Source organism: Lactuca virosa, chromosome 3, assembly GCF_052849685.1.
Source record: "Lactuca virosa cultivar CGN04683 chromosome 3, Lactuca_virosa_CGN04683_v6, whole genome shotgun sequence".
Classification (NCBI taxonomy): Eukaryota; Viridiplantae; Streptophyta; class Magnoliopsida; order Asterales; family Asteraceae; genus Lactuca; species Lactuca virosa.
The window spans coordinates 234,909,686-234,919,834 of record NC_136428.1 but is presented as its reverse complement, the minus strand read 5'-3'; positions in this window follow the sequence as shown (position 1 = coordinate 234,919,834).

The following is a 10,149-nucleotide window of genomic DNA, read 5'->3' as shown; positions in this document are numbered from 1 at the left end:
GTTGCACCAAGTAAAAAAAAATGATACAAAATAAATAGATTTTAATAAAAAATTTCAAATTGTTAAATTAGATGAATCTAACCCGAATATAAAAAAAAAACATAATGTTAGGATCTTAACTCCAAAATGACTAAAAAAACACATTTATTTTTAGATAAGTTGTATGAAGTACAAATTGGATAAGCCAAAAGAAACAAACATTATTTTGGGTTGGACTTTTTATTAATTCGGAAGTGGTCCAAGTGAAACTTGGAAGCCCATGCCTACACTATAAAACACTCAATTCGTTCCCCCTTCAGAAATATGGCCGCCGATTACGTCCGAAGTACGTGTAATATAACTTGAACTTTGATTTTGTTTTTTATAAAGCATTTTTCATTTTTTAAACTGTGATATTTTTATAAACACTAGACTCTAAACTGGTGGTTTTAGCTTGTCATCGCCGCTATTTTCGCCGTCGGACGTTTCAGGTGCGGTTATATATAATCTAAACTCCAATTTACTTGATATGTTTGAACAATGGTTTGAAATCTGATTTTGAACTCCGATTTCATATTGATTTTTAACTTGATTTTTTGATGAACATATTTGAACAACGATCTGATTTAAAATGCTATTTCATAAACGATTTTGAATTCTGGTTTCAATATCAATTGTAAACTTGATTTTTCAACCGTGATTTCATAAACTTTAGGTTCTGGATTCTGACTTGCCACCGATCTTTGTCTCCACTGCTGGTTTCGCTGATGTCCATCTCAGGTGCAATTATATATAATCTACTGTCACGGGATGACTCTTTCGTATAATCAATACCGTGTGCCACTTAGCAAACCAGGGGTAAGCAAAACCCAAACCGTAATTAAAAAGAAACCGAAATAACCGCATAAATCGAAACCGATTAACCGCTAATTTACATATATTAAATAATTACATATATTATTTATTATTTACTTCATTAATAATTCTAATTTTAAAAAAGGCCTCATGTTTGAGCGGATTCACAAAATTGATTTAGTCTCACAATATATGAAATTAGTTTTTTGAAATTAGTAGATTTGTGCATGCGTGCATTTGTTGTAGATTGTTTGTTAACATCAAATCGAGTGCATTTGTTTCACATTGTGTTTACAATATCATACACAATATATTAAATCAGTTTTTTTAAAGATTTACGTATTTGTGCTTTTGTTTTAGATTATGTTGTAACAATAGCTTTGTGCCTACTTTAGGTTGCATACTTAGACTAGCATAACATAACCACGTTAAATAATGATGCGGTAAATAACCGCAACCGTAACCGTAGATAACCAAACGATATTAAATAACCGCATAACCACACCATAAGACTAACCGCACCATGCGGTTTCTAAAATTTAATAACCACATTTGCGGTTATCGTTTCGATTTTAGCCAATAATCTCACCAAACCGTACCATGCTTACCTCTCGTATTAACGAACTAGCAAGCAAGAAACTAAAGCTAAATACTACGACAAGGGAAACAAGTATACAAGGCTACTTCTCGATGATTGCTACAAATGAATCTTACTTCCTATTTATAGGCATTTTGCACCTCCTCAAATGAAAGCTTCTAGAATTCGTATTATCTTAACTATTTTAGATTTATCTACCTTTATTCTACTAATTTACAAGACTTCCATATTGTGCTAGAATATTCTTTGATGTCCCAGAGAGGTCTAAGACATTCTTAGGTCTTCCAACGTGTTCTAGAATGTTCCATACTCATTCAGGGACTTACAGTATGTTCTAGAACTTTCCATTATTTTCTAGGGTATTCTAAATCCTTCTAATGTCTTCGAGGATGTTCTAGAATCTTCCAACCTCTTCCAGAACATTCTATATTCTTCTGTTGTCTTCTAGTGTGTCCTAGTTGTTTCTAGTGTCTTCCCGAGCATCCTTGATTGTTCCACCGTTCTCTAGAAGGGCATGGAAACATCCAGAAAGTTGGTCCATGACACCCTCCCTCACTTAAATCCTTGATGTCCTCGTCAAGTCTTCGATACGTATGTCTCGATTCTGTTACGGACCTACTTTGGGTCGTTTCCTTTTCTCCAAAGTGTTTCTTCGAGTAAGACACGTCATTTTTTCTCAACGCTCCTTTTATAGTGGGTCTTCCCTCAACCTTGTGAAATATTCGATCGATCCTCAAATGGTATAAGGATCCCAACAGGTTCAAGTAGTCTTGTTGTGACAACTAACAAACTTAGAGCCAAACCAAGTCAAAAGATGTACTATGTATAGGTAAATAAAACATTGTAATCTTGTCACCTTAAATCACCCTTAACCTTGAGGGCATATTTATATATGTTAATATAAATTGAAATTAATGTTTATATGAGTTATATATACATGTTTACATATTGAAAACCATGAGGAAATAAGTAAATACAAACTAACAATACTTAAGGGGTCAAAGGGGTCAACAAGAGATAAATGAATTACACCGTTTTAAAGATTTCGACTTCTAGGCCCCATATCCTTCAGTTTTCGGTCACATAGGACCGAAAACAACTTCATGACACTTGCATAAGACCGAAAAATACCCCATATAAGATTACCATGGCCGGAAACTCTAGTTTAAGGCCCATTATGGCCGAAAACCCAACCATTAGGACCGAAATGACTCTTTTGTGAGTGTACATGAGGGATTTCGGTCATAGTTGGCAGCAAACACATCCCTTTGGCCGTAAACACCCTTAACTTGGTAGTAAAATCTTCCTTTTGGCCGCAAACCTCTTCAATTAGGCAGTAAACTCCTTAAATATCTTAATATCTTATCCTAATTCAGCTTCCGTAGGTGATAATTCCAGTAACCAATGCAAACATCAAATCAACCTCTTATCTTTTCCTTCATATATAAGATACATAATAGAGTCCATTCGTCATTTTCACTCCCAGTAAACAAAAACCTTACCCCTTTCTCTCTCAAGTATCAAACTCATTTCCTTTCATTTACAAGATCCAAATTACTCCAGGAGACCTTTGCTTCAAGTTTGATTTAAGCTTTGGTAAGTTCTTATAGAATCCTAGTGTTTTCACAACCATCTTATGATTATTATCAAATATTCACACATTAATATGTGTTTAAACATTAGGATACGACTATCGTTTCGTGTTCTAAATCGAAAGTCACCGTTTCTAGCTCGTTATCTAAACCGCGACAACACACAAGGTGAGTTCATACCCCTACATTTTCAAGACTTTTTCTATGTTTTTAGGGGGGGAATACAAGTAACACACAATAATATTTTCATTATAACGCGAACATTTTAAATACGTTACTATAGTATTTTACGAAAAACGTTAAAAACACGAAATGGTTTTACTATCAATCGCATGTGATTTCACAAACAACATTTTGATAATCATTACATTATATATATATATATATATATATATATATATATATATATATATATATATATATATATATATAACTATATATATTTCAAATACAAAACGTACATTTTATCGAAATTTTACAAATATAGTTTATGAAACTTTTGCCCTTTGTAACCCGTTAAACAAAGGGTAAAAACGATATAAAATACATATATCGCTAGTTTACGACACTTTCGACGTTATCTTTGAAATATGGGATAACGTCAGTTACACTTGTTTTTATTTCAAAAACATGTACACTCGTTAAATGAATTTGTGAGACACTGTCTTCTTCGTACCTAACTGAGGTATACAGAAAGTCTTGTATTTATAACTGGAATCTCCGATACGAGAGCGTGATACTTGTGTATAGATCTATACAGGACTGATGATCTCACACCCTAACTACTAGCTACAGTCAGACCGGCAGGTTATGGGTGACAAATGTCATAAATGACTCGACGCCTGAAGAACGACGAGGCAGACATTGCGTCTTAAAAGCATGGTTATGATAACTCACATGGTAAACGACTCTACGTAAACTTTACACGAAAACACTTTTCTTCAAATGGTTTTATAAATGAATAAAACTACTTATTACTACCATAAGTATGGAAAACACTAGTACACTTTGGTCTGAAAACCTTTAAGACTACAACTCATTTCTACGGAAAATATTGGATTTTCTGTAACAAACACCCGTATTTTACAAGTGAACGGCTTACATTTCATTGTTAGAAAATATCGGATTTTCTGGAAACAAACACGATATCTTTTCACGGAAAGTCGTACTATTTTCATATAAACTCTTATGAACTCACCAACTTAATTGTTGACACTTTTTGAAACAACTTGTATTCTCAGAAAACTAGTAAAACAGGTAACCACCAGCTTTTTAGGATGTGACGCTAAGGCGTCAAACAAGTCTTTTGTCATTATATTGTAATTGGCTTTTGAAACATGTAACCTTTAAAATGATGTAACTTTTCCAATTATATATATGATGGTCATGTTTGCTTTCTTTACTATTGTTCAACTGTTATGATACAATACATGAAAGTCATCCACCCTCGGACGTTTCCGCCATCCTGGTTTGGGGGTGTGACACTTGTCCACTCGAAATTCCCTTCTCGGCTTCCATTTCTTCTTGATTTTATTACCATGTCCATACGATGTTTGCATTATTCCTTCTCTCTTGGGGCGTTTTTCATACTTCATCGTTCAAAGAGTACGAGCCTTTGTCTTGCTTCTTTCTAAGGGAATAATATGGGACGTTGATCCTTTAGTTATACATATGGTGTTGTCTCTCTCAAACGACCAATGACGTACTTTATTTAGAAACGAAGGTAAGCTATATATATATATATATATATATATATATATATATATATATATATATATATATATGAATGCTAGTGGGAGTAACTAGGATCTTTGTTTTAATGAAAATTTTCAAGGAGTTTGAATTTCGAGAAACAAAGATGAGCCATGTATGTTACAATGTTAGTGGGAGAAATAGTATACATGTTGAATGTGTTGATCTATGCAGATTGATCTAGGTAATTCATTAGGATAACCCAAAGTACATGAAATCTCGAAGTAACTCGAAATAGTTCATAATGTGTGGCATGTCATTAAGCTAATGGCCTAGTTCTACTATTGAGCTAGAAGAAATGTATCATATCCCACATGCTTTTGCTTATGGGATTGATCATTTATGCCATCACATATACCAAATCTGATACCTCATATGCCTCGAGCATGACAGGTCGGATCTGATCAGCTTGGCAAGAATCAATAAATCAAAACCAAGTTCGTTCCTTAGTGTCCTAGGAGGACAAAGGATATGATCTTAGTATGGACGATATCAATGTAAAAGTTACGCTGATATTGTGTTCCACATTAATAAAGACGATTATGTTTGTAGTCGGAATTCGTGTTTTTACTTAATGGTGAAGTATTTGGTTTGAAAAGTACCAAGTAATACACCATAGTGGATTTAACAATAAACTTGGAGTATATTGCAACTGGTTAGATTGCAAAGGAGACTATGTGACTGAAAGAATTTCATTAGTGACATCATTGGTGAATTTCAATCATTGATGGTCCTTACAGAAATAGTTCTTGTGATTGAAAGGGTGAACTTACCTCGAGTATGGATCCCAAAGGCACACAAGCTCACATGACGTATATTTAGTAAATACCATCACATTTGATAGTTGTTCAAATATGAAGACATCATAGTCAATAGAATCATTTCGAAAGATAATCTTGTTAATCCATTCGTTAAGTCGACAATTCTGACAGTGAGACTTGATCATGAGGCATTTGATTTGCAAATAATTTGATTAGAGCCCACTTTGTATAGTTTGTTTTAAATTTTAGAACTTAAGCAATGATTTGACGGTTATTAAGTAGAGATCTTAATATATGATGGAGATCGGTCTTTTCAATTAGTTTATCATTGTGTTCTCCTTTTGCATGTTTAGAACCCCACTTCCCAAGTATTAATTTATTCAAAACTCCACAATCAGTCATACTATTGGGTGTAAGTATTAAGTTAAGACTGTCATGAAGTGTTAGTAGATTTTCTATAGTGATTAGACATATCATGAAGATTATGACTTGCGTTCATGATTATTTAAAAGAGATTTAAGTATTAGAACAACCCGTGTTCGGAAAGTTACTTCATGGATCTTGTCACAAGTAATTCCAACACGATAATGTAATGTCCCGATTTCCAGAATAAAATTTTCATTTTTAAAATATAATAAACACCCATTTTCGTAAAGATACATCCAAGTCAAAACCATTTATTCATAAACCATAATTCAAAATCAGAGTTATAAGGAAAAAACAATGTGGAATCTCAAATCATAAAACTGCTGATTCGTGTGTATAGTCACACTTTCGCATCCCCACGAACTGATAAAGTATCGGAAAACATTTAATCCACAACTTTCAACCAAATCTTAGTGAGTTCTCTAAAATATCAAATACAACATAAATAACTACACATAATAGCAACGAGTCCATACCAACCCCGAGTCCGCATCAACTTGTCACACCCTCGGTCGACGGTGTGATAAGCTATCTACTTTCTTCCGTCCGGTACTCCCTTGGAATGGTCTTCGTCTTCTACGTCTCCCTAGGAATACATGTGACTTTGAGAACGGCCAACATAATGTTGATGGGTTCATACGTTTTATGGTTATCGAAAATACACTTTGTGAAATTTCTCAATATAGGATCGTTGTTTATGAATATGTATGCTTTTGAAATTCCTCTTGTTCTCTAAGTATTTAAGGAGTGTTTTCTTTTTACTATCTTTAATTTGCAAATTGTCATCTTTCCTCTAACATTCTCTTTTTATTTTGTTTGTTCCTTCTTTTAGGAATATCTGGATTTGTCACTCGATTAGTTTGAATGGGTATATGATAAGATACTTAGGAAAGTATCGATCAATATTCTTGTATTTATTTACTTAAGCATATATTAGTATCTCTTCTTATAACATTTTCTCTTAAGATAAATTACTTATTTACCCTAATCTTTTCTTTAAAGAGTTCTTATTTCTTTTTCTTATTGTTACATACTATTAATACTTCAAGGCCTTCCCTTCTAAGTAGTTTATTTTATTAAGGTTGGTCGAGCGTTTGTTACAATGAGTTCCTATAATCAAGTTTCGACTAGATATTTGCCTCGTACAACCATTCATCGGACGATGTAATGTAGCTTAGAAAGTTATGCATGTTGTGACTTTATCGTCAGGGGTTGTAGCTAGCAACCACATGTGGGGGTGTTAATCCCGTATAGATCCATATGTGTGTGTGTATATATATATATATATATATATATATATATATATATATATATATTCCCGCTTACTTAAGATTTAACAATTATAGGCCAGGGTTAGCTGAAAATTAATCAGCTAAAGGATGAATTGTCATTCTTAGTTAACAACTGATTTGTTTAACATTATAGTATGTTTTGATCGATCTTGTTGTCTTTAGTTATCTTTTGATTTTATTCACTTTCATAATTATGCGGATATATATATATATATATATATATATATATATATATATATATATATATATATATATATATATATATATATATATATATATATCGTAGTTTTTGATGTATATGATTTAAGATGTCAGTATAGAATAACAAATAGGTATAATGCTTATCCTAAGGTTTGGCCAACATAACAACTAGGTACTATGTTGCCCTAGGAAATTGGCTAGCATATTGACTATGTATAATATTATAGTTTAGGGCAGAGTTTCTACCGGGTATAAATCATTCTATGGTTTTGAGCAACATAACGACAAGGCATAATATTATTCCTAAAATTTTGGTAGGGTAACTACCAGGCATAATATCATCCTAACGTTTCACGCATTTTGTAAACTACTACTATAGTACAATTAATAATATTTTGTAAAATCGATAATGTAGCATTATAACATGTATTTCCCCGTGAAACTTTAAAAAATTGTAAAAGTGGGGTTGTTGCAGCTTGATCTGGCTGCTTCGGAACTTCGCATCGGGAGACTCGAGCCCTTCGGGAGAAGGGAAATTATATAGATTAACTGAGAGAGAGTAGAGAGTGGTGTGAGGTGTGAAAAGAGAGGGAGTAAGGGTCTCTATTTATAGTGGCCGGTTTTGGTGTGCGCGTGGCGCATCTTCATGTGTGTGGTGTGCAAGTGCATGTTGGATCCACCCAACATTGGACACGTGTCTCCCTCTCGTTTGTCCACGTCTCTCATATCTCGAGGAATATGGTTTTCATAGTTCACATCGCGCATTGGGTGCGTGACGTGCACACAAAAATGTTTTTCAGAGTTCATATCTCTTTCATATGAATTTGACTTCGGCGTTCTTTATATATCCGCGTAGCTATTGTTGAGTACTACAGCTTTCCGTTAGGTTGTATTGGCTAATTTCGACTTTATTTTTAACCCTTATTTTAATAATTCTAAATGATTTTGAAAAAAAAAACCTATCTCTCTCATACGGACTCCATTTTAGCCTTCTTTGTCTCAAAATTCTTATCTCGAAAGGTACTACGATTCTCCTTTTGGTGACTTTATCTGAGGGACCACTGTTCTCTTCGTAGCTTTTTGGCGTTGTAACTTCTTACGCGCGGCTAATTTTTATATTTTACAATAATCATATCTAATTCATACAGCGTTAGATTTTCATGAAATTTATATTTTCGGAGACATGTGAGCGTGAACTTTCGAAATATATTATTCTTTATACTAATCGTCGTAACCTTTTGTGCACTTATTTTTAACTATTCATCTACTTGGACTGTTTTTCTTACACGTTAGAGTTCGAAATCTTGTGTTTCGCTAACTATCAGTTTCTAAGTCTTTTATACTTGATGTGATTAGCAATTTGGGGTCTATTTTTGCAATTGTCACATTCTCCCCCCGTTTAAGAAATTTCGTCACAAAATTTAGATCGTAGTGCTTAACATTATGAGGTTGGTTAGGGGAGGGTGATTCTTAACCCATGCTTGACTCTCTCATGGTGTTTCTTCTAGGTTAGAACAACTTGTTCTTTACTGGTCACATCTCTCTTTGATGCTTGGTTTTTTTGGTTGTACTTCTAATACTTGAACTTTATTGGAATATAGGAAATAAGTGGTATTAGCATTTGTTAGTTCTTTGAATTAAATTGGTTGAGTATAATTATTATAGTTTTCTTTTCATTCATATTTTACACCAAGAGGAAACCTAAACTTGTTTTTATTTTATTTTCATTTTGGGTTATTTTTCTGGAGCAGTTCCTATGATTTGATCTTTGATTTCAATTATTAATTTCTCTTTGTTGCCTCCATTTTGAGGATTTTCATTTCATGCAGGAAATTTTCTTGTAGATATATTAAAGGCGAAGATATATGGGTACATCGATCATCCTAACCTAACTATGAGTATTCAAACTCCAAGGATTGCTATTCCTTTTATTTAATGACATAGTTAATACAGGGATCCTTTTCGTAGAATGTTCTAGTCTTCATAGAACCATCTAGGTTACACGTATTAGGCCGTTCCTGAATACTCTACTTCGAGTATTTCTTAGCCTGACTTACCCGCCTCTAGGTAGTGTTTTTCCTGCCTTTCATCCTTATATATTCTAACCTTGCGTTCGCCCCTCTTTAACATTCATGACCTCATGTACTATTCGGTTACAGCGGCGGCATAATTTCTCTTTACATATTACATGATGATGATAATTGCATTTGTTACACTTGGGAAGACTCCTTAAATATCCCCTTTGTGGGGAGACTGATCTATCCCAGGATTTCTTGATGTCCAGTCTCTCCCACAAGGATCAACTGGACCTTCCATTGGAATCTTCTTCCTATTTCTTCTTGTAACTCTTCACTTTCTCCTCATTAACATTTAGACTTGACGACTCTTTTCTTTTTGCCTGTTCTGTTAGGCTGAATGCTAGTTGTTTGGCACTTTTGTAGTTGTAGGGTTTGGCCGCGACTATCATCTTTTGAATTTGTGGAGATAGCCCCTTTACATATGCTTCGATCTTCTTGCTTTCTAGGCCGATCACTGATGGACATATGACTACCACGTCTTCAAAGAGCATAGTATATGCTGCTAAGTATGATTTCTTTGTAGTCAGATAACTGAGACCTCACTCCATTCTCATTATGTCCTCTCTAGAGTAGATTCCTTTTATTAAATGCTCTTTCAGTTCTTCACATGAAAAT